The 20,665-nt window shown below is 48.5% G+C and overlaps 1 pseudogene; it reads left to right on the top strand.

Moving 5' to 3' along the window:
- The first annotated feature begins 18,229 nt into the window (after positions 1 to 18,229).
- Positions 18,230 to 18,396, top strand: LOC135875288 (U2 spliceosomal RNA; annotated as a pseudogene).
- Positions 18,397 to 20,665: the final 2,269 nt, after the last annotated feature.

A 20,665-nucleotide genomic window follows, 5' to 3' on the forward strand; every position in this document is an offset into this window, starting at 1 on the left:
TGTGTCCCTATTGTGGCCTCTCTCCATCATGCCCTTGGAAATTTTTTCATAAGTTTTGGCATTTCGTCTTTTCGAACGCAGTTCAGCTAGCACTGAATCCTCTCCCCATATAGAGATCAAATCCAGTACCTCCTGTACGGTCCATGCTGGTGCTCTTTTTCGATTATCAGCCTGCATGGTTACCTGTGCTGATGAGCTCTCTGTGGTCACCTGTGCTCTCCACGCTGTGCAAACAGGAAATGAAATTCAAATGTTCCCGGGGCTTTTCCTGTCCACCTGGCCAGTGCATGCGAGTTCAGATTGCTGGCCAGAGCGGTCACAATGGTGCACTGTGGGATAGCTCCTGGAGGCCAATAACATCGAATTGCGGCCACACTAACGCTAATTCGAATTGACAAATTCGATTTTGGCGCTACTCCGCTCGTCGGGGTGGAGTACAGAAATCGAATTAAAGGGCCCTTTAATTCGAATTAAATGGCTTCGTTGTGTGGACGGTTCCAGAGTTAATTCGAATTAAAGCCACTAAATCCGAATTAAAGGTGTAGTGTAGACCAGGCCCTAGATACATTGCTCAGGGCTTTGAAAAATTTCATGCCCTGCGTGGTGAATTAGGTCATGTCCTCCTCCTTCCATACCATAGTCCATAGTCCATACTCCATACTTTCACTGAAAGTTAAAGAACATAACTAGAAGGTCACACAGGCTGTAGCTTCTGTAGTCTGAGCTTATTGCACACATGGGGGCTCCTTGAATCCCTCCATATGATCCTTGTGTGCCCACCTTCCTATCCCACTCTATTTCAGGCACTCTCTCTCACACCCTCCCTCACATCTTGGGATCTGTGCATCCCCCATTCCACTCTCTCCCACACAACAGTGGTGCGGTGAGTCCACCATGTGTGTCCCCCATTCCCTCTTTCATCCATACTAGGCTCCCTCATCCTCTCCAACGCCCACTAGGGGTTCTCTATACCCTCCCATTCCCCCATTTCCTCCATGCCAGGGACTCTGCGTTCCCCCATTACCTCCTTCCACCTATGCCCCCTCTTCCCGCTTCTCCCCCACCATTCCTATTTCTTTTCTTTCTGTTTGGGAGATAAATCATTCAGGGTGTCAACATGTTACGCTCTGTTGGGAAGCTGGGGAGGGCTGATATGGGAGAGGGGGTCTTGTTATGCTTGAAAGTGTTAATGACTGCCATAATTAATAGCCAGGTTCTTAGGCTATGTCTACACTAGAGAGCATACAGTGGCACAGCTGTACTGATGCACCACTGTAAGGTCTCTCATGTAGCCGCTCTATGCAGATGGGAGAGAGCTCTCCCGCCGACATAATTAATCCACCCCCAACAAGCAGCAGGAGCACACCACCACTTATGCCAGCATAATTTATGTCGCTCAGGGGAGGTGGAATATCAACATAGTTTAGACATAGCCTTAGTCTATAGACAATTGCAGACCTAGGTCAGCTAAGCAAATGCCAGGGGCTTTGTGTGTGTCCCGTTTCCTCCCACCAGTTTTCTGATTTTCACCAAAATGAATAAGGTTCTGCCCACTGATGTCTAGAGCATTCCCTTGGCCCAAGTAGTGACAAATCAAAGGAATTCAAAGGAAAGCAACAAAATAATTAGGTACCTGGAGGGACTGATTTATAAAGGAAAATTAAAAGAGCAACATTTTCATAGCTTGCTAAGCAGCAACACATTTTGGAATTGATTGGATGTGGTATTCAAAAGTTATTGCATTACATCCAGATACACAACCAAGAAATACCATCAAGCTGAGAGCAGTACCTCACTTCGCTCAGCCAATAGAGATTAATCTGAAGCAGTGAGATGGGGTTGCTGTCCAGTGTTTTTGTGTTTGGAGAGGCTCAACCTATTTGGTAAGGCTGGTGCTCCAAGCCATGGAGAGAACACCAGGCAGTAGCCAGAGGTAAACAAAGCAGTTCAGCAGAAAATAAACCACAACTCACCACTTGTGTAACCAGTGCCAGACAAGAGTGTTTAACCAATAGCAGTGTAGGATTATTTCCTAAACTTATAACATATTCTTGAGTACTTTTGTCTGGTTTGGTTTTAATGTTTCAAATTTTGGGGACTCCACCCCTTCCCTTAGGAGACTGTTCTACAGTCTAATAGTGGTCTCCTTTGTAAGCTTTTTTCTGATATTCATCTTCAAATCTCCCATACTTAATTTTATCCCTTTATTCCTAGTTATATCCCCTTCTACCAATCTAATTTACTGTTTACTACCTTAATGCACACACCTTTTAAATAATTGTGGATAGTTATCTGGGCCACCCTTAGTTGTTGCTTAGCAAGCTAAAAAATGTCTTTTTTTTTTTTTTTAATCTTTCCTTATAAATCAGTCCCTCCAGGCCTCTAATTATTTTTGGTGCTTTTTCTAAGAACAATCTCTGATTTGTCACTATTTGTGTCAAATCCTGCCGGCCTTACACAAATCTCCTGTCTGCTTCACTGGAGCATTTTATAAATTGATCAATCCATTAATAAATTTGGTAAGGCGCCTAGAAGAAAGGCATAGTTTTAGCTACTCAGGTACCATAGGTGTACAAAGGTATACCTAGATCAGTGGTGACCAACCGGTCAATCGCGATCGACTGGTCGATCCTAGAGGATCTCCCAATCAATTGCCATCTCTGGTTGTACAGCGGAGCTGCCGTAAGACAGGCTCCCTGCCTGCCCTGGCCCAAGCCGCTCCCAGAAGAGGCCCTGGGGGCAGGAGGGCAGGGGTCTCCCTCCCTGCACTGCTTCTGCCTGCAAGCACTAGGTGGTTAAAAAAGACACATTTTAGCGAACAATGGGTACACTCCCATTATTTCGTTACAAGGTCGCATTTTTCCTCTTATATTGAGGGCCTGCCGGTTTGGTGTGAGAGATCACTCATGCAGTGCCAGGCAACAGATTTCGGCTTGCAGGCAGCCATGGTAAGACAGTCTTTTGGCTTTTTTAACCTTCTTAACATGTGGGAATGGTTTCAAACAGTAGCGCTCTCATTTCCCATACCAAGCACCCGTTGGGTTGGCCATTTAAAATGGGTTTGCAATGTAAAAGGAGGGGCTGCGGTTTCCGGGTTAACATGCAGCACAAACCCAACTAACTCCCCTCCCCCCCCCACCCAATTCTCTGGGATGATCACTTCACCCCTCCCCGCCACCGCGTGGCTAACAGCGGGGAATATTTCTGTTCAGCAGAGCAGGAAGGGGCACCTCTGAATGTCCCCTTAATAAAATTGCCCCATTTCAACCAGGTGACCGTGAATTATATCACTCTCCTGAGGATAACAAAGAGCGACAAGGAATGGATGTTGTCTGCATGCCAGCAAACACCGGGACCATACGCTGCCATGCTTTGTTATGCAATGATTCCAGACTACGTGCTACTGGCCTGGCGTGGTAAAGTGTCCTACCATGGCGGACGGGATAAGGCAGCCCTCCCCAGAAACCTTTTGCAAAGGCTTTGGGAGTACATGAAGGAGAGCTTTCTGGAGATGTCCCTGGAGGATTTCCGCTCCATCCCCATACACGTTAACAGACTTTTCCAGTAGCTGTACTGGCCGCGATTGCCAGGGCAAATTAATCATTAATCATTAAACACGCTTGCTTTTAAACCATGTGTAATATTTACAAAGGTACACTCACCAGAGGTCCCCTGTGTGCCCTCAGGGTCTGGGAGCACGCCTTGGGTGAGTTCGGGGGTTACTGGTTCCAGGTCCAGGGTGATAAATATATCCTGGCTGTTGGGGAAACCGGTTTCTCCTCTTCCTTGCTGCTGTGAGCTATCTACATTATCTCCATCCTCATCTTCCTCATACCCCAAACCCGCTTCCCTGTGTGTTTCTCCAGTGAGGGAGTCATAGCACACGGTTGGGGTAGTGGTGGCTGCACCCCCTAGAATGGCATGCAGCTCCGCGTAGAAGCGGCATGTTTGCGGCTCTGCCCCAGACCTTCCGTTTGCTTCTCTGGCTTTGTGGTAGGCTTGCCGTAGCTCCTTAATTTTCACACGGCACTGCTGTGCGTCCCTGTTATGGCCTCTGTCCTTCATGGCCTTGGAGACCTTTTCTAATATTTTGCCATTTCGTTTACTGCTACGAAGTTCAGCTAGCACTGATTCATCTCCCCATATGGCGAGCAGATCCCGTACCTCCCGTTCGGTCCATGATGGAGCTCTTTTGCGATCCTGGGACTCCATCACGGTTACCTGTGCTGATGAGCTCTGCATGGTCACCTGTGCTCTCCACGCTGAGCAAACAGGAAATGAAATTCAAACGTTCGCGGGGCTTTTCCTGTCTACCTGGTCAGTGCATCTGAGTTGAGAGTGCTGTCCAGAGCGGTCACAATGAAGCACTGTGGGATAGCTCCCGGAGGCCAATAACGTCGAATTCCGTCCACACTACCCCAATTCCGACCCGCTAAGGCCGATTTTATCGCTAATCCCCTCGTCGGAGGTGGAGTAAAGAAATCGGTTTAAAGGGCCCTTTAAGTCGAAAGAAAGGGCTTCGTTGTGTGAACGTGTCCAGGCTTAATTCGATTTAACGCTGCTAAAGTCGACCTAAACTCATAGTGTAGACCAGGCCTTAGACTATGTCTTGACTGTGAAGAGAGATGGGTTTTTTACACTGAGGCTTTGTCTACACTTCACAGCTTTTAGTAACATGACTGTGTTGCTAAAAGTTGGGCAGTGTAAACGCTGTTTGTCGGTACCTTTGCCAACAAAATACTTCCACCCCCTACGAGCGGGGTTCACGTTGTCGACAGGAGAGCACTCCTGCCAACAACGAGCCATTTACACTGCCACGTGCCGTGGTAAAACTTTTGTCTTTCGGGGCGGGGGGGGGGGAAGGAGAGGGCTTCTTTACGCACCTGTGAACAACAAAAGTTTTGTCGTTCAATTGGCAGTGTAGACAAAGCCTAAGATAGCTAACTCAAGTTACACATAAATACGTAACCCAAGTTAGCTATCTTGATATAAAATCCTAGAGGAGACAAGGCATAGGTAGTCTTTATCTCAGTGTACATCTACACTACAGAGACTATATTGGCATAGCTATTTCAGCATGACTCTCTAGGGTAGACACAGCATACTCTGATGGAGGGAATTTTTCTGCCACCTCCCCCAAACGAAGTTAGCTATGTCATTGGAAGCATTCTTCAGTTGACATAGTTGTGCCTACACCAAGGGTTAGATTGGCATAACTATGTTGGTCATGGGGGCGATTTTTTTCACACTCCTGACCCACATAGCTATCTCAACATACCTTTTTAGGGTAAACTAAGGGCATCATGGAGCAAGTCCTCAAGGAATCAATTCTGAAGCACTTCAAGGAGAGGAAAGTGATCAGGAACAGTCAGCATGGAGTCACCAAGGGCAAGTCATGCCTGACTAACCTAATTGACTTCTATGACGAGATAACTGGCTCTGTGGATGAGGGGAAAGCAGTGGATGTGTTATTCCTTGACATTAGCAAAGCTTTTGATACAGTCTCCCACAGTATTTTTCCCAGCAAGTTAAAGAAGTATGGCCTGGATGAATGGACTATAAGGTGGATAGAAAGCTGGTTAGATCATCAGGCTCAATAGATAGTGATCAATGGCTCCATGTCTAGTTGGCAGCCAGTATCAAGTAGAGTGCCCCAAGGGTCGGTCCTGGGGCCGGTTTTGTTTAATAATCTGGAGGATGGCGTGGACTGCACCCTCAGCAAGTTTGCAGATGACACTAAACTGGGACGAGTGGTAGATACGCTGGAGGGTAGGATAGGATACAGAGGGACCTAGACAAATTAGAGGATTGGGCCAAAAGAAATCTGATGAGGTTCAACAAGGACAAGTGCAGAGTCCTGCACTTAGGACGGAAGAATCCCATGCATGGCTACAGACCAGGGACCCAATGGCTAGGCAGCATTTCTGCAGAAAAGGACCTAGGGGTTACAGTGGACGAGTGCCCTTGTTGCCAAGAAGGCTAACGGCATTTTGGGCTGTATAAGTAGGGACGTTGCCAGCAGATCAAGGGACGTGATCATTCCCCTCTATTCGACTTTGGTGAGGCCTCATCTGGAGTAGTGTGTCCAGTTTTGGGCCCCACACTACAAGAAGGATGTGGAAAAATTGGAAAGAGTCCAGCGGAGGGCAACAAAAATGATTAGGAGGCTGGAGCACATGACTTATGAGGAGAGGCTGAGGGAACTGGGATTATTTAGTCTGCAGAAGAGAAGAATGAGGGGGGATTTGATAGCTGCTTTCAACTACCTGAAAGGGGGTTCGAAAGAGGATGGATCTAGACTGTTCTCAGTGGTACTTAGAGATTTTTAAGGACAGGCTTGACAAAGCCCTGGCTGGGATGATTTAGTTGGGGATTGGTCCTGCTTTGAGCAAGGGGTTGGACTAGACCTCCTGAGGTCCCTTCCAACCCTGATATTCTATGATTCATGTCTACACTACAACCTTTTGCCAGTGCAAGTTACATTGGCATAAAGCTGCCGCAGTTAGGATAGCACTTGTGCGCATGCATACTGCCTCCTTGTATCAGCACCGTGTATACTCACCAGGAGTTCCTGTTTCGATGCACAGTGCAGTGCACCATGAGTAGATATCCCAGTGTGCAACTCACCACCATCCAGCATACTATTTTTGGGGAAATTTGGCACTGCATGGTGGGGCAGAAATGAGTTGTGCTGGGGTGACTGGGACTGCACGGTCACGTTTCCATCATGCAACTTTCTCCACCCCATAATGCCATCTCTATCCCATAATTTTTGTACCTATTTCAAAAATCCCATGACCCCGTGTGGGACTTGTTGCTGTCTGCCATTTCCGACAGAAGCATGGAGCCTGCATAGCTTTGCACTATTGTCATGAACGTTGTGAGCTCAGAAATCAGAATCCTCTGGTATTTGCAGAGCCACATGGAACATGACCATTTCCTGGAGGGCAGATTGCAGTGGGACATAGTGAGAACCAATTCAAGATTGTTGGTGAAGTTCGTGGAGCAGCTGCCAACAGTGGAGTGCCCACTTCTGGACCCAAGAAATGAGCATTGTCTGGTCGGATCGCATCATCATGCAGACTTGGGATGACGAGCAGTGGCTGCATAATTTTTGGATACGCCAGGTCACATTCGTGGATCTGTGTGACGAGTTCTCCCCAGCCCTCCAGTGCAGCGACACCAGAATGAGAGCTGTACTGAGCTATCAGTGGGAAATCATTTGGAGTTGGAAAATCTACTGTGGGAGCCATTCTCATGCAAGTGTGCAGGTCCGTTAGTCCCTTCTTGCTATTCAGGACAGTGACTCTCAGCAATGTGCAGGACATAATGTATGGCTTTTCAGCTATGGGGTCCCTGAACTGCAGTGGAGCCATATCTGTATTTTGGCACCAGCCCACCTTGGCAGAGAGTACATCAACAGAAAGGACTGTTTTTCTCTGGTTTTGCAAGTGCTGATAGATCACCAGAGATGCTTCACTGACATCAATGTTGGCTGGTCACAGAAGGTGCATGGTGCTCATATCTTTAAGAACACAGGACTTTTCAGAAAGTTACAAGCAGGGACTTTCTTTCCCAATTGGAGGTATACCAGTGGCAATGTTGAAATGCCAGTAGTGGTGCTGGGAGAGTCACCCTTTACTTCCCTGGCTCTGAAGCCGTACACTGGCCACCTTGACAACATCAAGGCAAGATTCAACTATCAGCTCAGCAGGTGCAGAATGACAGTCGAATGTGCTTTTGGTAGGCTGGAAGGGCGTTGGTGTGTTTAATTACAAGTTTGGATCTCATTGAGAAAAATATCCTAATGGGTATAGCAGCCTGCCTCAGGCTGCATAATATCTGTGAAGAAAAGGGGGGAAAGTTCCTGCCAGGGTGGAGGTTGAACAGCCAGACACAAGGGCTATCAGAAGAGTTCAGTGCGGAGCCCTACAGCTCAGGGAGGCTGTGAAAGAGCACTTTAACAGAGAGCCAGAGTAATACGTTGTGGTGTACTGTGCTCTACCTGGCCCTGCTGTTTGGGGGCCTCTTACAAACTGTGTGGTGCTTAGTAAACATCTATGAATATGACACTGTCAATGCACCTATTAATTTTCTGGTATTGCTGTACATTGTATGATGATTACATTGTGTTTGTCACTGGTCCCATGAGTTGTGTCACACAGTACAATAACAACTAAGTGGGTGCTTTCACTACCGCTAGGTATTCTGCAGCATATGTTGGGAACTTATAAAGATTATTTATAAGTTATTATTTTCCAAACAATAGTCTTTTACTGAGTAACAGAAACACTTAAAAAAAATTCTGAGCAAGTTAAAAGCAAATACATTAAAGCCTTAATAAATGTATGGAACAGAGTTTAAAGAAGGGAAAGGAACAGTCATGTCCACTTTAGCTGCACATACATCAACCATGGCTCTCACAGATTAGTGTATGTGAAGCTGGGGTTGTCCTAAATGTCCCCCAGTGTGGAGTGGAAGGGGTATGGGATGCGACTCTTGATGCCACGTGGAATGCTGAGGAGGGGCGAAAGGGGGTGCTATGTTGGAGTTCTCTACGGACTGCAAAAGGAGGTGAGCCTGGGATTGTTGAACCTGTAGATCCACAAGAGTCTGCAGCATCTGTGTTTGCTGCCAGAGAAGCCCCGTTACGTCCTGGTGCAATCCCCTCTCTGACTCCTGGGCCTTTCTCTTGTCTGCTCTTTCCTTCTCCATACAGCCTGCAACATTCACCCTTCAGACTCTCTGCTCATGGTCCAATGCAGCACTGGCTTGCAGGATCTCACCAAACATATCCTTCTGTATTGTTTGCTTCCTTCTCCTTATCATGGTCAGGTGTTCCGTGGGTGTGGAGGGGGAAACACCTCAGGGCTGCAATGGCACCAGCTACAGATAAAATGCATAGAGGTACCATTGTCGGTATAGTCACAAGTGAAAGCAAAAGTTAAGATTCAGCACTCCCTTTTCTTGTGCCTCTAAAATTTTAAACAAGACATGCTTATTGACGCTTCTGCTTGGGAGTGCTTGTGCACAGCGCCACTTACCACTCCAGCCACGGTAAGTATGGCCCGCCAGGGGTGAGGGAAATGATGAAGGAATTGCTTGGTTGCATGAAGCTATGGGTGTAGGGCAATGGCACTGGATACTGGCACCATTTTCCACAGGCAGTGGTGATTTTATCTGATATCTCACTCTTGAGAGTAACAAAGGTTGAGAGAGCACAACTGCTGCTGGTGTCTCGAAGCTGCCTGGGCCCATATGCCGCTAGCCCGTTTACTGCATAGTGCCTGCTGAAGTTATTGCTGACAGGTGTGGGAAAGTGTCCTACCGTTGTGGAAGAAATAAGGACACTTTCCCTAGAAACCTTCAGGACAGGATTGCACTGTACCTCCATGGAAGTTTCCTGAGATCTCTCAGGAGGATTCAAAGGACATCCCTCTGTATATAAACAAACTGCTTTTCATGTCTCCCTAGTCACATGTCTCCCATCCTCCTCCACTTCCATCTCACTGTTCAAACCAGGTGCCTGTGACTTGGGATCCTTGGGGGTAACTATGGTGTTGTGCGGGGTGGTGGTGGTGGGGTCTCCCCCAAGTATGGCATGCAGCTCTTTGGAAAAGCAACAGGTGTATGGCTTGGTGCTGGATCAACTGTTGGTCTCTCTGGTCTTCTGATATGCCTGCCACAGTTCCTTCACTTTCGCGCAGCACTGTTGCTGATCCCTGTCATACCCCCTTCTCCTGCATCCTCTGTGCAAGCTGCTCAGAGATGGCCACATTTCTATGGCTGGTCCGTAGCTGTGCTTACACAGCCTCTTCTCCCCACAGGACCAGAAGATCCATTATCTCCTGTCTACTCCTGGCTGGAGTGTGTAGGCGGCATGGGCGGTGGGTAGGGGAGGCCAGGCCTCCCCAAACAGCCAGGGGTGGCCCTGCCCACACTCCGCCCCCAGGGCCCTGCTTCAGCAGTGCCACTGGGCTCCAGGGGCTGGGGCCATGCTGCCCATCTTCCCAGAGCTCTGCCGGCACTGCGCGCTCTCCCTCCCGGCACTCCGGGGCTGGGGGGGCTGCGGTGGCACTGCGCGCTCTCCCTCCCGGCGCTCCGGGGCTGGGGGGGGGGGGGCTGCGGTGGCACTGCGCGCTCTCCCTCCCGGCACTCCGGGGCTGGGGAGGGGGCTGCGGTGGCACTGCGTGCTCTCCCTCCTGGCACTCCGGGACTGCGGGGGGCTGCGGTGGCACTGCGCGCTCTCCCTCCCGGCGCTCCGGGACTGGGGGGGCTGTGGTGGCACTGCGCGCTCTCCCTCCTGGCGCTCCGGGGCTGGGGGGGGGGCTGCGGTGGCACTGCGCGCTCTCCCTCCCGGTGCTCTGGGGTTGGAGGGGGGGGCTGCGGTGGCACTGCGCGCTCTCCCTCCCGGCGCTCCGGGGCTGGGGGGGGGGCTACGGTGGCACTGTGCGCTCTCCCTCCCGGTGCTCCGGGACTGGGGGGGGGCTGCGGTGGCACTGTGCGCTCTCCCTCCTGGCGCTCCGGGGCTGGGGGGGGGGGCTGCGGTGGCACTGTGCGCTCTCCCTCCTGGCGCTCCGGGGCGGGGGGGCTGCGGGTACTAGCCAGCCTGGGGCGGGGGCTGGCGGCCATGGTGGGGGGGACTCTGGGTTCCGGGGTGGGGGTGGAAGGGGCAGGGCCTCAGGTGGAAGGGGAGTGAATGGGGGCTAGCCTCCCACATCCAGTGGTTCACGTGCTGCCCATGGTAGGCAGTACGATCAGTTGAGCAGTTGCACCCAACAATGGAGAGCTGCTAGTTGTGCTTGCCAAGCTGTGCAATAAGGGAAAGTCATTTCAAAAATTCATGGGGTTTTAAATGGCAAGGGGGCTTCTGGTCTCTGTGACCTCTGGGAAGTGAAGTTCACAATTGTCAGTGTCGGGCATTGTGGTACAGCTGCTGGAGGACTGGTGGGGTCTACATAGATAAGGCAATGTCTACATTCACATTGCGTCAACCTCAATACATTGACCAGGGCCGGCTCCAGGCACCAGCTTAGCAAGCAGGTGCTTGCGGCAGCCACTCCGGAGGCGGGCGGCACGTCCAGCTATTCGGCGGCAATTCAGCGGAGGGTCCCTCACTCCACTTGGGGCGGCAAAAACCCTGGAACCGGCCCTGACCTTGACCATGGCTCAATGCCACTCGGGGAGATGATGTTATTAGATCAGTGTAATGGACAGCTTACATGGAGGGGAGATAAATGTAAGTGTAGACACACGCACAACTAGCTCGACAGCAGGGTGGCTTAAATCGACTTAACTTTGTACTGTAGACCAGGCCCAAGCCTCAGTGGGGCTAGTTGAAGTCATCACTGTACCCTACCCCACCCCCACCAGGGTCATACCTCAATTACCTACACTGAGGTTAAAAACTACCTATGCCTTGTCTTCACTAGGATTTTACATTGGGATAGCTAACTCAGGTTAGATAACTCTAAAACTACAGGACCTTGTCAGGGCCTTGAGAGATAAAGGACAAATTCATCTCTTCTCTTGAACAGATAAGGTACTGTATGGCATGCGAATCCTGTCAAAAGAGCTTTTAAAGACATATATGTATTTGACAAAAAGGGTATACCAATCTGACAGTATTAATTAATCTTAATATTTTGTATTTAGGATCTTCCTCTGTTCCCATGGAAATCAATGGGAGTTTTACCTCTCACTTCAATGAAAGATCAGGAGTGGTGCCTTTCATCTAAAAATCTTAAAGTATTAATTAATTGAGTAGACCACAATGGGTCGAATCCTGTGAATTTCTTTCTTTTTGTTTTAAATTTAAATAAGTTGACAACATCCAAACTGATTTGCTTTAAATCTGGTACACAGGGCCTAGGCCCTGATCCTGAAAATCCTTACTTATGTAAGTAGTCTCTTCTCCTACGAGCAGTCCCACTCAGGAATTATTCAGGTGAGTTATTCAGATCCTTCAATTTGAATAGGATAAATTTAATCCTAGAGTGATTATTTTTCCTTATTAAGTGACTGATTTATGGCATTTGTAATGAAAATGCCAGGAGAACTTTAGCTGTAAATGTTGCAAATGTTCAAATGTTTCCCATTAGGTCCCTTTGTGCAATGTCATAAAAGGCAAAATTTGGAAAACGGGAGAACACTGCTAGCATATATTCTGCAACAATCAGATAACAAGTAAAATAATCACCACTTATCAACTGAAAGATTCAAGAAGTAAAGGTGCAACTCTGAGATACACTTTAGTGAGGGAAACTGGATTACTTCAACGCTTTGTATTTCCTCCCTTTTGGCTGCCTCATTAATACATGAAAAAGCTACTCCTGCAGTGCTCTGATGCTTTCAGTATACTGTGTCCCACACAAAACAATAAATAAACAGAACTTGGATTTTCATATAGGAACCCTAGAGCATATAGTTTTAGCTGGTTTTCATTGGCTAGATCCTAACCCAGGGTTAGGCAACCTATGGCATGTGTGCCAAAGGCGGCACACGAGCTGATTTTCAGTGGCACTCACACTGCCTGGGTCCTGGCCACCGGTGCGTGGGGCTCTGCATTTTATTTTAATTTTAAATGAAGCTTCTTAAACATTTTAAAAACCTTATTTACTTTACATACAACAATAGTTTAGTTATATATTATAGACTTATAGAAAGAGACCTTCTAAAAACATTAAAATGTATTACTGGCATGTGAAAACTTAAATTAGAGTGAATAAATGAAGACTCGGCACACCACTTCTGAAAGGTTGCCGACCCCTGTCCTAACTTGACTGAAACAAGAAAGCTCAGAGGTAGGATTCTGTGTGTCTGTGCTGGTATTACTCAGGAATCATTCCACAGAAGACAAAAACATTACCCTATATAGCACAGATCCAGCGGAAATGCTCTTGTTTCATCCTAAATGGCATGTGTGTTGTCATGCTGTGAAAGTAATGGGCCTGCTGAAAAGGACCCGAATAGATGGTTCTGGTCTTGCACTGCCCTAAGGAGCGGCATGGGAATGGTTAATAGAAATTAGAGTATATGATGACTAAACGAATAGAAGCAAATGAAATTAAGGTATTCATCTACTAAGATCACGTTTACAGCACATATTTCTGCTTGCGTAGTTATCTCTGTCAGTGGTGTGAAGAGGAGTGATTCCTGATCGACACAGCCTCTAGTGTAGATACAGTTATACTGGCACAACTGTGCGTTTGCCAGTATAGCTTGCTTTGCTCAGGATGGCTCCATCTGGCCTGTATAAAATAAACTGCAAATTGGAGTGTTATGCTGCTAACGTACCTATACTGACAAAGCGCTCCTAGTATAGATATGGCCTAAAGCCTTGTCAACGCTACTGAATTTTACAAAAATATCCCCCCTGGTTCTACTCTTACCTCAACTGAACTAGAGTTAGCACTAGTTAGGGTTGCCAAATCTGACTGAAGCTATTCCGGGAGATTTTCCCCCCCAACATGATGTAATATCATTTTCTTAAAATATCCTATTAAAATCTCCCGGATTGCTTTCAATAGTCACTGGGAGATCGATGCCGATTCTGGGAGACTCCAGGCCAATCCTGGAGGCTTGGCAACCCTAGCACCAGTGGAGAGCTAGGCTCCCAGAGCCCAGGAGTGCACACATGGCATTGGTGGCTTCTGGTGTTTCCCCACTGTACAGCTCCCACCAATGCTGATACCAGTTCATCGGAACTAGTGGTAGTATGGTGGGAATCTTTGTAAAATTCCCTACTACAGCCACATTCTAAGGGTATGTCTACACTACGGGATTAATCCGAATTTATATAATTCGAATTTGGGAAACAGATTGTATAAAGTCGAATGTATGCGGCCACACTAAGCACATTAATTCGGCGGTGTGCGTCCATGTACCGGGGCTAGCGTTGATTTCTGGAGCATTGCACTGTGGGTAGCTATCCCATAGCTATCCCATAGTTCCCGCAGTCTCCTCCGCCCATTGGAATTCTGGGTTGAGATCCCAATGCCTGATGGGGCCAAAAACATTGTCGCGGGTGGTTCTGGGTATATCCTCCCCCCTCTCCAGGGAAGCAACGGCAGACAACCGTTTCGCGCCTTTTTCCTGGGTGAACAGTGCAGACGCCATACCACGGCAAGCATGGAGCCCGCTCAGCTCAAGACAGCTGTTATGTACATTGTAAATACCTCGCGCCTTATCATGCAGTTTATGCTGAACCAGAACCTGCAAAACCAGGCTGCGAGGAGCAGGCTACGGCAGCGCGGCAGCGAGAGTGATGAGGATATGGACATGGAATTCTATCGAACCGCGGGACCCGGTGCTTTGGAGATCATGCTGTTAATGGGGCAGGTTATAGCCGTGGAACGCCAATTCTGGGCCTGGGAAACAAGCACAGACTGGTGGGACCGCATAGTGTTGCAGGTGTGGGACGATTCCCAGTGGCTGCGAAACTTTCGCATGCGTAAGGGCACTTTCTTGGAACTTTGTGACTTGCTTTCCCCTGCCCTGAAGCGCCAGAATACCAAGATGAGAGCAGCCCTCACAGTTGAGAAGCGAGTGGCGATAGCCCTGTGGAAGCTTGCAACGCCAGACAGCTACCGGTCAGTCGGGAATCAATTTGGAGTGGGTAAATCTACTGTGGGGGCTGCTGTGATGCAAGTAGCCAAAGCAATCACTGAGGTGCAGCTACGAAAGCTAGTGACTCTGGGAGATGTGCAGGTCATAGTGGATGGCTTTGCTGCAATGGGATTCCCTAACTGTGGTGGGGCGATAGATGGAACCCACATCCCTATCTTGGCACCGGAGCACCAGGGTACCCAGTACATAAACTGCAAGGGTTACTTTTCAGTGGTGCTGCAAGCACTTGTGGATCACAAGGGACGTTTCACCAACATCAACATGGGCTGGCCGGGAAGGGTTCATGATGCTCGCGTCTTCAGGAACACTACTCTGTTTAAAGGGCTGCAGCAAGGGACTTACTTCCCGGACCAGAAAATAACCGTTGGGGATGTTGAAATGCCAATAGTTATTCTTGGGGACCCAGCCTACCCCTTAATGCCATGGCTCATGAAGCCATACACAGGCAGCCTGGACAGGAGTCAGGAGCTGTTCAACTACAGGCTGAGCAAGTGCAGAATGGTGGTAGAATGTGCATTTGGCCGTTTAAAAGGTCGCTGGCGATCGCTACTGACTCGCTCAGACCTCAGCCAAACCAATCTCCCCATTGTTATTTCTGCTTGCTCGTGTGCTCCACAATCTCTGTGAAAGTAAGGGGGAGACCTTTATGGCAGGGTGGGAGGCTGAGGCAAATCGCCTGGCTGCTGATTACGCGCAGCCAGACACCAGGGCGATTAGAAGAGCACACCAGGAAGCGCTGTGCATCAGAGAAGCTTTGAAAACCAGTTTCATGACTGGCCAGGCTACAGTGTGAAATTTCTGTTTGTTTCTCCTTCATGAAAACCCACCCCCTTTATTGACTCATTCTCTGTAAGGAACCCACCCTCCCCGTTCCCCCAGCTTGCTTTCAAAGGAAATAAAGTCACTATCATTTAAAAATCATGTATTCTTTATTAAGTGATTATAAACATAGGGAGAGAACCAACAAGGTAATCTGGGTGAGGTTTGGGAGGAGGATAGGAGGGAAGTAAAAGGCCACTGAAAAAATTCAATATAATGACAGCCTTTTGGTTGGGCTGTCCACTGGGGTGGAGTGGGAGGGTGCACGGAGCCTCCCCCCCCCCCGCGTTCTTACACGTCTGGGTGAGGAGGATATGGAACATGGTGAGGGGGGAGGGAGGTTATACAGCGGCTGCAGCGGCAGTCTGTTATCCTGCTGCCGTTCCTGAAGCTCCACCAGACGCCGGAGCATGTCCGTTTGATCACGCAGCAGCCCCAGCATTGCAGCCTGCCACCTCTCATCTCGAGCGTCCCTCATGACCTCACATTCACTGGCATCTTTCCTAAATTTAGATACCGTGTCCTTCCACTCATTCAAATGAGCTCTTTCATTGCGGGTGCATTCCATTGTTTCCGTGAACATGTCGTCTCGCGTTCTCTTTCTACGCCGCCTTATCTGAGATAGCCTTTGGGACGGAGGAGGGAGGCTTGAAAAATTTGCAGCTGCTGGAGGGAGGGTTGAAAAAAAGGAGAGAAATTTTTAAAATGATACATTTTACAGAACAATGCTTATACTCTTTCACGGTGAACAACACTATTCACATTACATAGCACATGTGATTTCAGTACAAGGTCGCATTTTCCATCTTAATATTGAGTGCCTGTGGCTTTGGTGTTAGAGATCACAGACGCAGGTCCGGGCAACAGAATTCAGCTTGCATGCAGCCATGGGAAGCCATTGTCTTTCGGCTTCTGCGCCCTCCTTTCCCACATACCAAGCAAAGCCCGTTGACTGCTGCGGTTTTCCTGTTAACCTTCAGCAGCAGAAAACAAACTAACCCCCCCCCCATCCAATTCTCTGGGATGATCGCTTTATCCCTCCCCCCACCGCGTGGCAGGTATCAGGGAAGATCCCTGCAGAAACCAAACTAACCCCCCCGCCCCCCGCTCCCGCCATGAATTATCTGGGATGATCGCTGTACCCCTCCCCCCACCGCGTGGCTGGTAACAGGGAAGATCCCTGCTAGCCAAACGCGAAAAGCTCAGGGCCAATTCCCCCCACCCTGCACTTGGCTAACTGCAGGGAAGGATTTCTTTTCAGCCACAGGCAAACAGCCCAGTAGGAACGGCCACCTCTGTCCCCTTAATTAAGTTCCCGTATTTCAACCAGGTTACCATGAGCGATATCACTCTCCTGAGGATTACACAGTGAGATAAAGAACGGATGTTGCTTGAATGCCAGCAAACACCGGGACCATACGCTGCCAGGCTTTGTCAGGCAATGATAGCAGATTACTTGCTGCAAGCATGGCGTGGTCAAGTGTCCTACCATGGAGGACGGAATAAGGCTGCACTGCACAGAAACCTTGTGGCAAGGCTTTTGGAGTACCTCCAGGAGAGCTTCATGGAGATGTCCTTGGAGGATTTCCGCTCCATCCCCAGACACGTTAACAGACTTTTCCAGTAGCTGTACTGGCCGCGAATGCATCCCAAGTCCTCAGGGCAAAGTAATCATTAAAAAACGCTTGCTTTTAAAACAAGTTTTATATTTTAAAAGGTAAACTCACCTGAGGTCCCTTCCATGGGGTCATGGTCTTGGATACTGGCTTGGGAGGGTTGGGAGGGTACTTCAATCAGGCTGAGAAAAAGATCCTGGCTGTTGGGGAGAACGGAGAGCTGGGTGCTCTCTGCAAGCTCGTCCTCCTCCTCCTCCTCCTCTTCCCCATCCGCAGAATCCTCAGGTGTAGCTGATGAGATTATCCCCGCCCCGGAATCCACGGTCACAGGTGGGGTAGTGGGGGCGGCCCCCCCTAGAATTGCATGTAGCTCGGCGTAGAAGAGGCATGTCCGCGGCTCTGACCCGGAGCGACCGTTTGCCTCCTTTGTTTTTTGATAGGCTTGTCTGAGCTCCTTGACTTTCACGCGGCACTGATCTGAGTCCCTATTGTGGCCTCTCTCCATCATGCCCTTGGAGATTTTTTCAAAAGTTTTGGCATTTCGTCTTTTTGAACGAAGTTCTGCTAGCATTGAATCCTCTCCCCATATAGCGATCAGATCCAGTACCTCCCGTACGGTCCATGCTGGTGCTCTTTTTCGATTATCGGCCTGCATGGTTACCTGTGCTGATGAGCTGAGCTATCTGTGGTCACCTGTGCTCTCCATGCTGGGCAAACAGGAAATGAAATTCAAATGTTCGTGGGGCTTTTCCTGTCTACCTAGCCAGTGCATGCGAGTTCAGATTGCTGTCCAGAGCGGTCACAATGGTGCACTCTGGGACAGCTCCCGGAGGCCCATACCATCGAATTGCAGCCACACTAACCCTAATTCGAAATGACAATATCGATTTTGGCGCTACTCCGCTCGTCGGGGAGGAGTACAGAAATCGATTTTAAGAGCCCTTTATTTCGAAATAAATGGCTTCGTTGTGTGGACGGGTGCAGGGTTAATTCAATTTAACGCTGCTAAATCCGAATTAAAGTCATAGTGTAGACCAGGCCTAAAGCTTACTCTTTGCTCTTTCATAGGAGCTCCTACATTCTTTGATTTTGCTGCTACTGACTTAAATGGGAGCAGGATTGGATCCAATGTGCTTCTTGTAAATCAAGGCTTTGAACTGAGAATGATCACTTCTTGGCCTTTTGACTAAGATCAAGTGCAGCATCTATTATTATCGGTTTAATGTTTGATGCATCTCTGGCTGGGGATTATGTATTAAATGGGTTTTTGGAACTAGAAGATGGTCTAGCAGCTTGCTCCTTCCTTTCCACAAAGTGTCTCCAGGAACTCCTTGGAGGAAGAAGGAGAGAGAAAGAACTGAGGATGTTCAGTCTGCTTGTTATAATACAGCAACTGGTTTAATGCAGGGATTCCCAAACTACCGTCCCGGGTAGTGCGCTGGTGCATGCAACTGCATTCTCCAGTCAAGCTCTTAGTAAATCTTTAACGCCACGTGACTCATGTTGTAAGCTCGTTCAGTGTTATACAGAACTCTGTTTTCCCTATTTGAACACCACAGTTTGCTCTCAACATTTTTTAAAAGTGTAATTTTACTAAAACTGGTTTCAAAGAGATCTTGAAGCATTTCTTTGAGTGCATATTGCTAGGGATTTCTATCATCACAATTGTTTACATTAAAATGAAAAGGAAATATGTACGTTGTTTATTTACAGTGTTATAATTTATATATATGTAATAATTAAATTGAATAATTTTCCTCAGGAAGAGTTAATAGTGGGCTGTAGTGCCTATTGCATCTCCATAAGTGGGCCTCAGGGCAAAAAGTTTGGAAACCCCCAGTTTAATGAATATGGAGCAATGAAGAAAGGCACTGCTTTGTATTATATCTTTATATTTTCATTGTTAACTGTCATCCTTATAATAAGATGAAACTGATTTCCCAACCACTTTTAACGGTGTCTACACATAGTATCCCTCCTTTCAGCTTCCCTAGACTCATTAAATTAAAGTCATGATTTGTGAGGGATAAGCATGGACACACTATAACCTAAATAAAACAAGAACAGAATTGCGGTTAGGTCCATCCCCAACCAATGGAATATATAAGTGTGTATATATACACACACACATATGCTTTCACGAAAGTGTACTCACTGCTTGTTTATTTCTTGGTTGTGGAGGATGTAATTCAAAATGAACATATTAGAATATGCTGAAAGTTGTTAGAGGAAAAAAAGGGAATTCAGGACACCTGCGTATTATTTCTATGTCTGATGCTGAATTTGGGTAAATTGCTTGGCACCTGTGTGCAGTGTTGCCACCAGCTAGGTCCTTACACATCTGTCATTCCAAACAATCAGGAGCCCCTCTAGGTTCAACATTCTGTCTCTGCTCCCAGGTAAAGCACATGATCTTCTCACAGGTAACATGGGGAACATAGAAAAGAGATCTACTGCAACACATTGATTCCCCCTGTGGACATGAGACTTAGTGTTCCTCACTCCCTTAAAATGGGATGATAATACTTAGCTCACAGTGTGAAAACTCATTCACTATTTTGTAAAGCACTTTGAAATTAAAGAGCATGATAAAAGAGGTAAGTATTAGGAATTGTCCACACTTGAAAATTAATTTGGATGAAGGTACCACTCTTACTCTGAAATAAGAATGTCCAAAAATAGTTATTCAGGGATATTCCAGAATAGTTATTCTGGAACAACTCCATGTAGAAAAGGCTTTATTATACCTTGTTACGCTTCCAGAAATTATGTAAAATAATTTGTTTTACTTGTTTTATTCATACTGTAGTCATTTTTAGACATAAAAAGGTCAGAGGAGAGAAAGAAAGGGAGTTGTGAATGACTTACAAGAACGTGACCCGATGCCCTAACCTTGAGCATCAAATTTCTACAAAAGAGCGGGCTGGCGAGGGCACTGTGTTTGTACAGCGCCAAGCACACACCATTAGCACATAAATAACCATCAGATGCAATATACTGAAAATAACTGTCACGCAGACAAAAACGTGGAGCAACAAATGTCGATGCCACAAAATGCTGCGGAAAACCGAACCAAACCGGCGGGACTTTTGGAGCAAGCCCCCAAAGGCTGCCTAGCGTGGCACGGTACCGAAGGGCACGACAGCGTTGCTGGCGACCCCCTACCCGTGACCGGTCCCAGAAATGCCCGTGAGAGCGCAGTCACGAGCCCGGCGGAGCGGCGCCCTCCAGCGCACGGCGTCACGCGGCTCGCAGCGGCGGGGCAGAACCCAGCCACCTGGCTTGCAGCAAACTTCGCCGCCGGTCCGCACGCTGCTCGCTCTTCGCCCGTCCCCGCGCGCCAGCGGCGCTCCCGGGAGCGTTCCATTCCGCCCTGCGGAGGGGCTGCCCGGGAAGGTGGGGGGGGGCTCGAGCGCACCCCCTAGGGGCGTGCGGGGGGCGCTGCACCCGGCGGGTCACGTGCGTGTGACAGCCGCTCTCGCTGGCCGCGGCAGCCGCGCCGCAGTTCCACCCGCAGCAGCCGTCTCGAGCGCTTGCCGGAGCCGGATCGCGCGAAGCCCGGGCGCGCTGTGCAGGAGTCACCCCGCGGGTTGCACCGGGCG

The sequence above is a fragment of the Emys orbicularis genome, chromosome 2 (genome assembly GCF_028017835.1).
Source record: "Emys orbicularis isolate rEmyOrb1 chromosome 2, rEmyOrb1.hap1, whole genome shotgun sequence".
Lineage (NCBI taxonomy): Eukaryota > Metazoa > Chordata > Testudines > Emydidae > Emys > Emys orbicularis.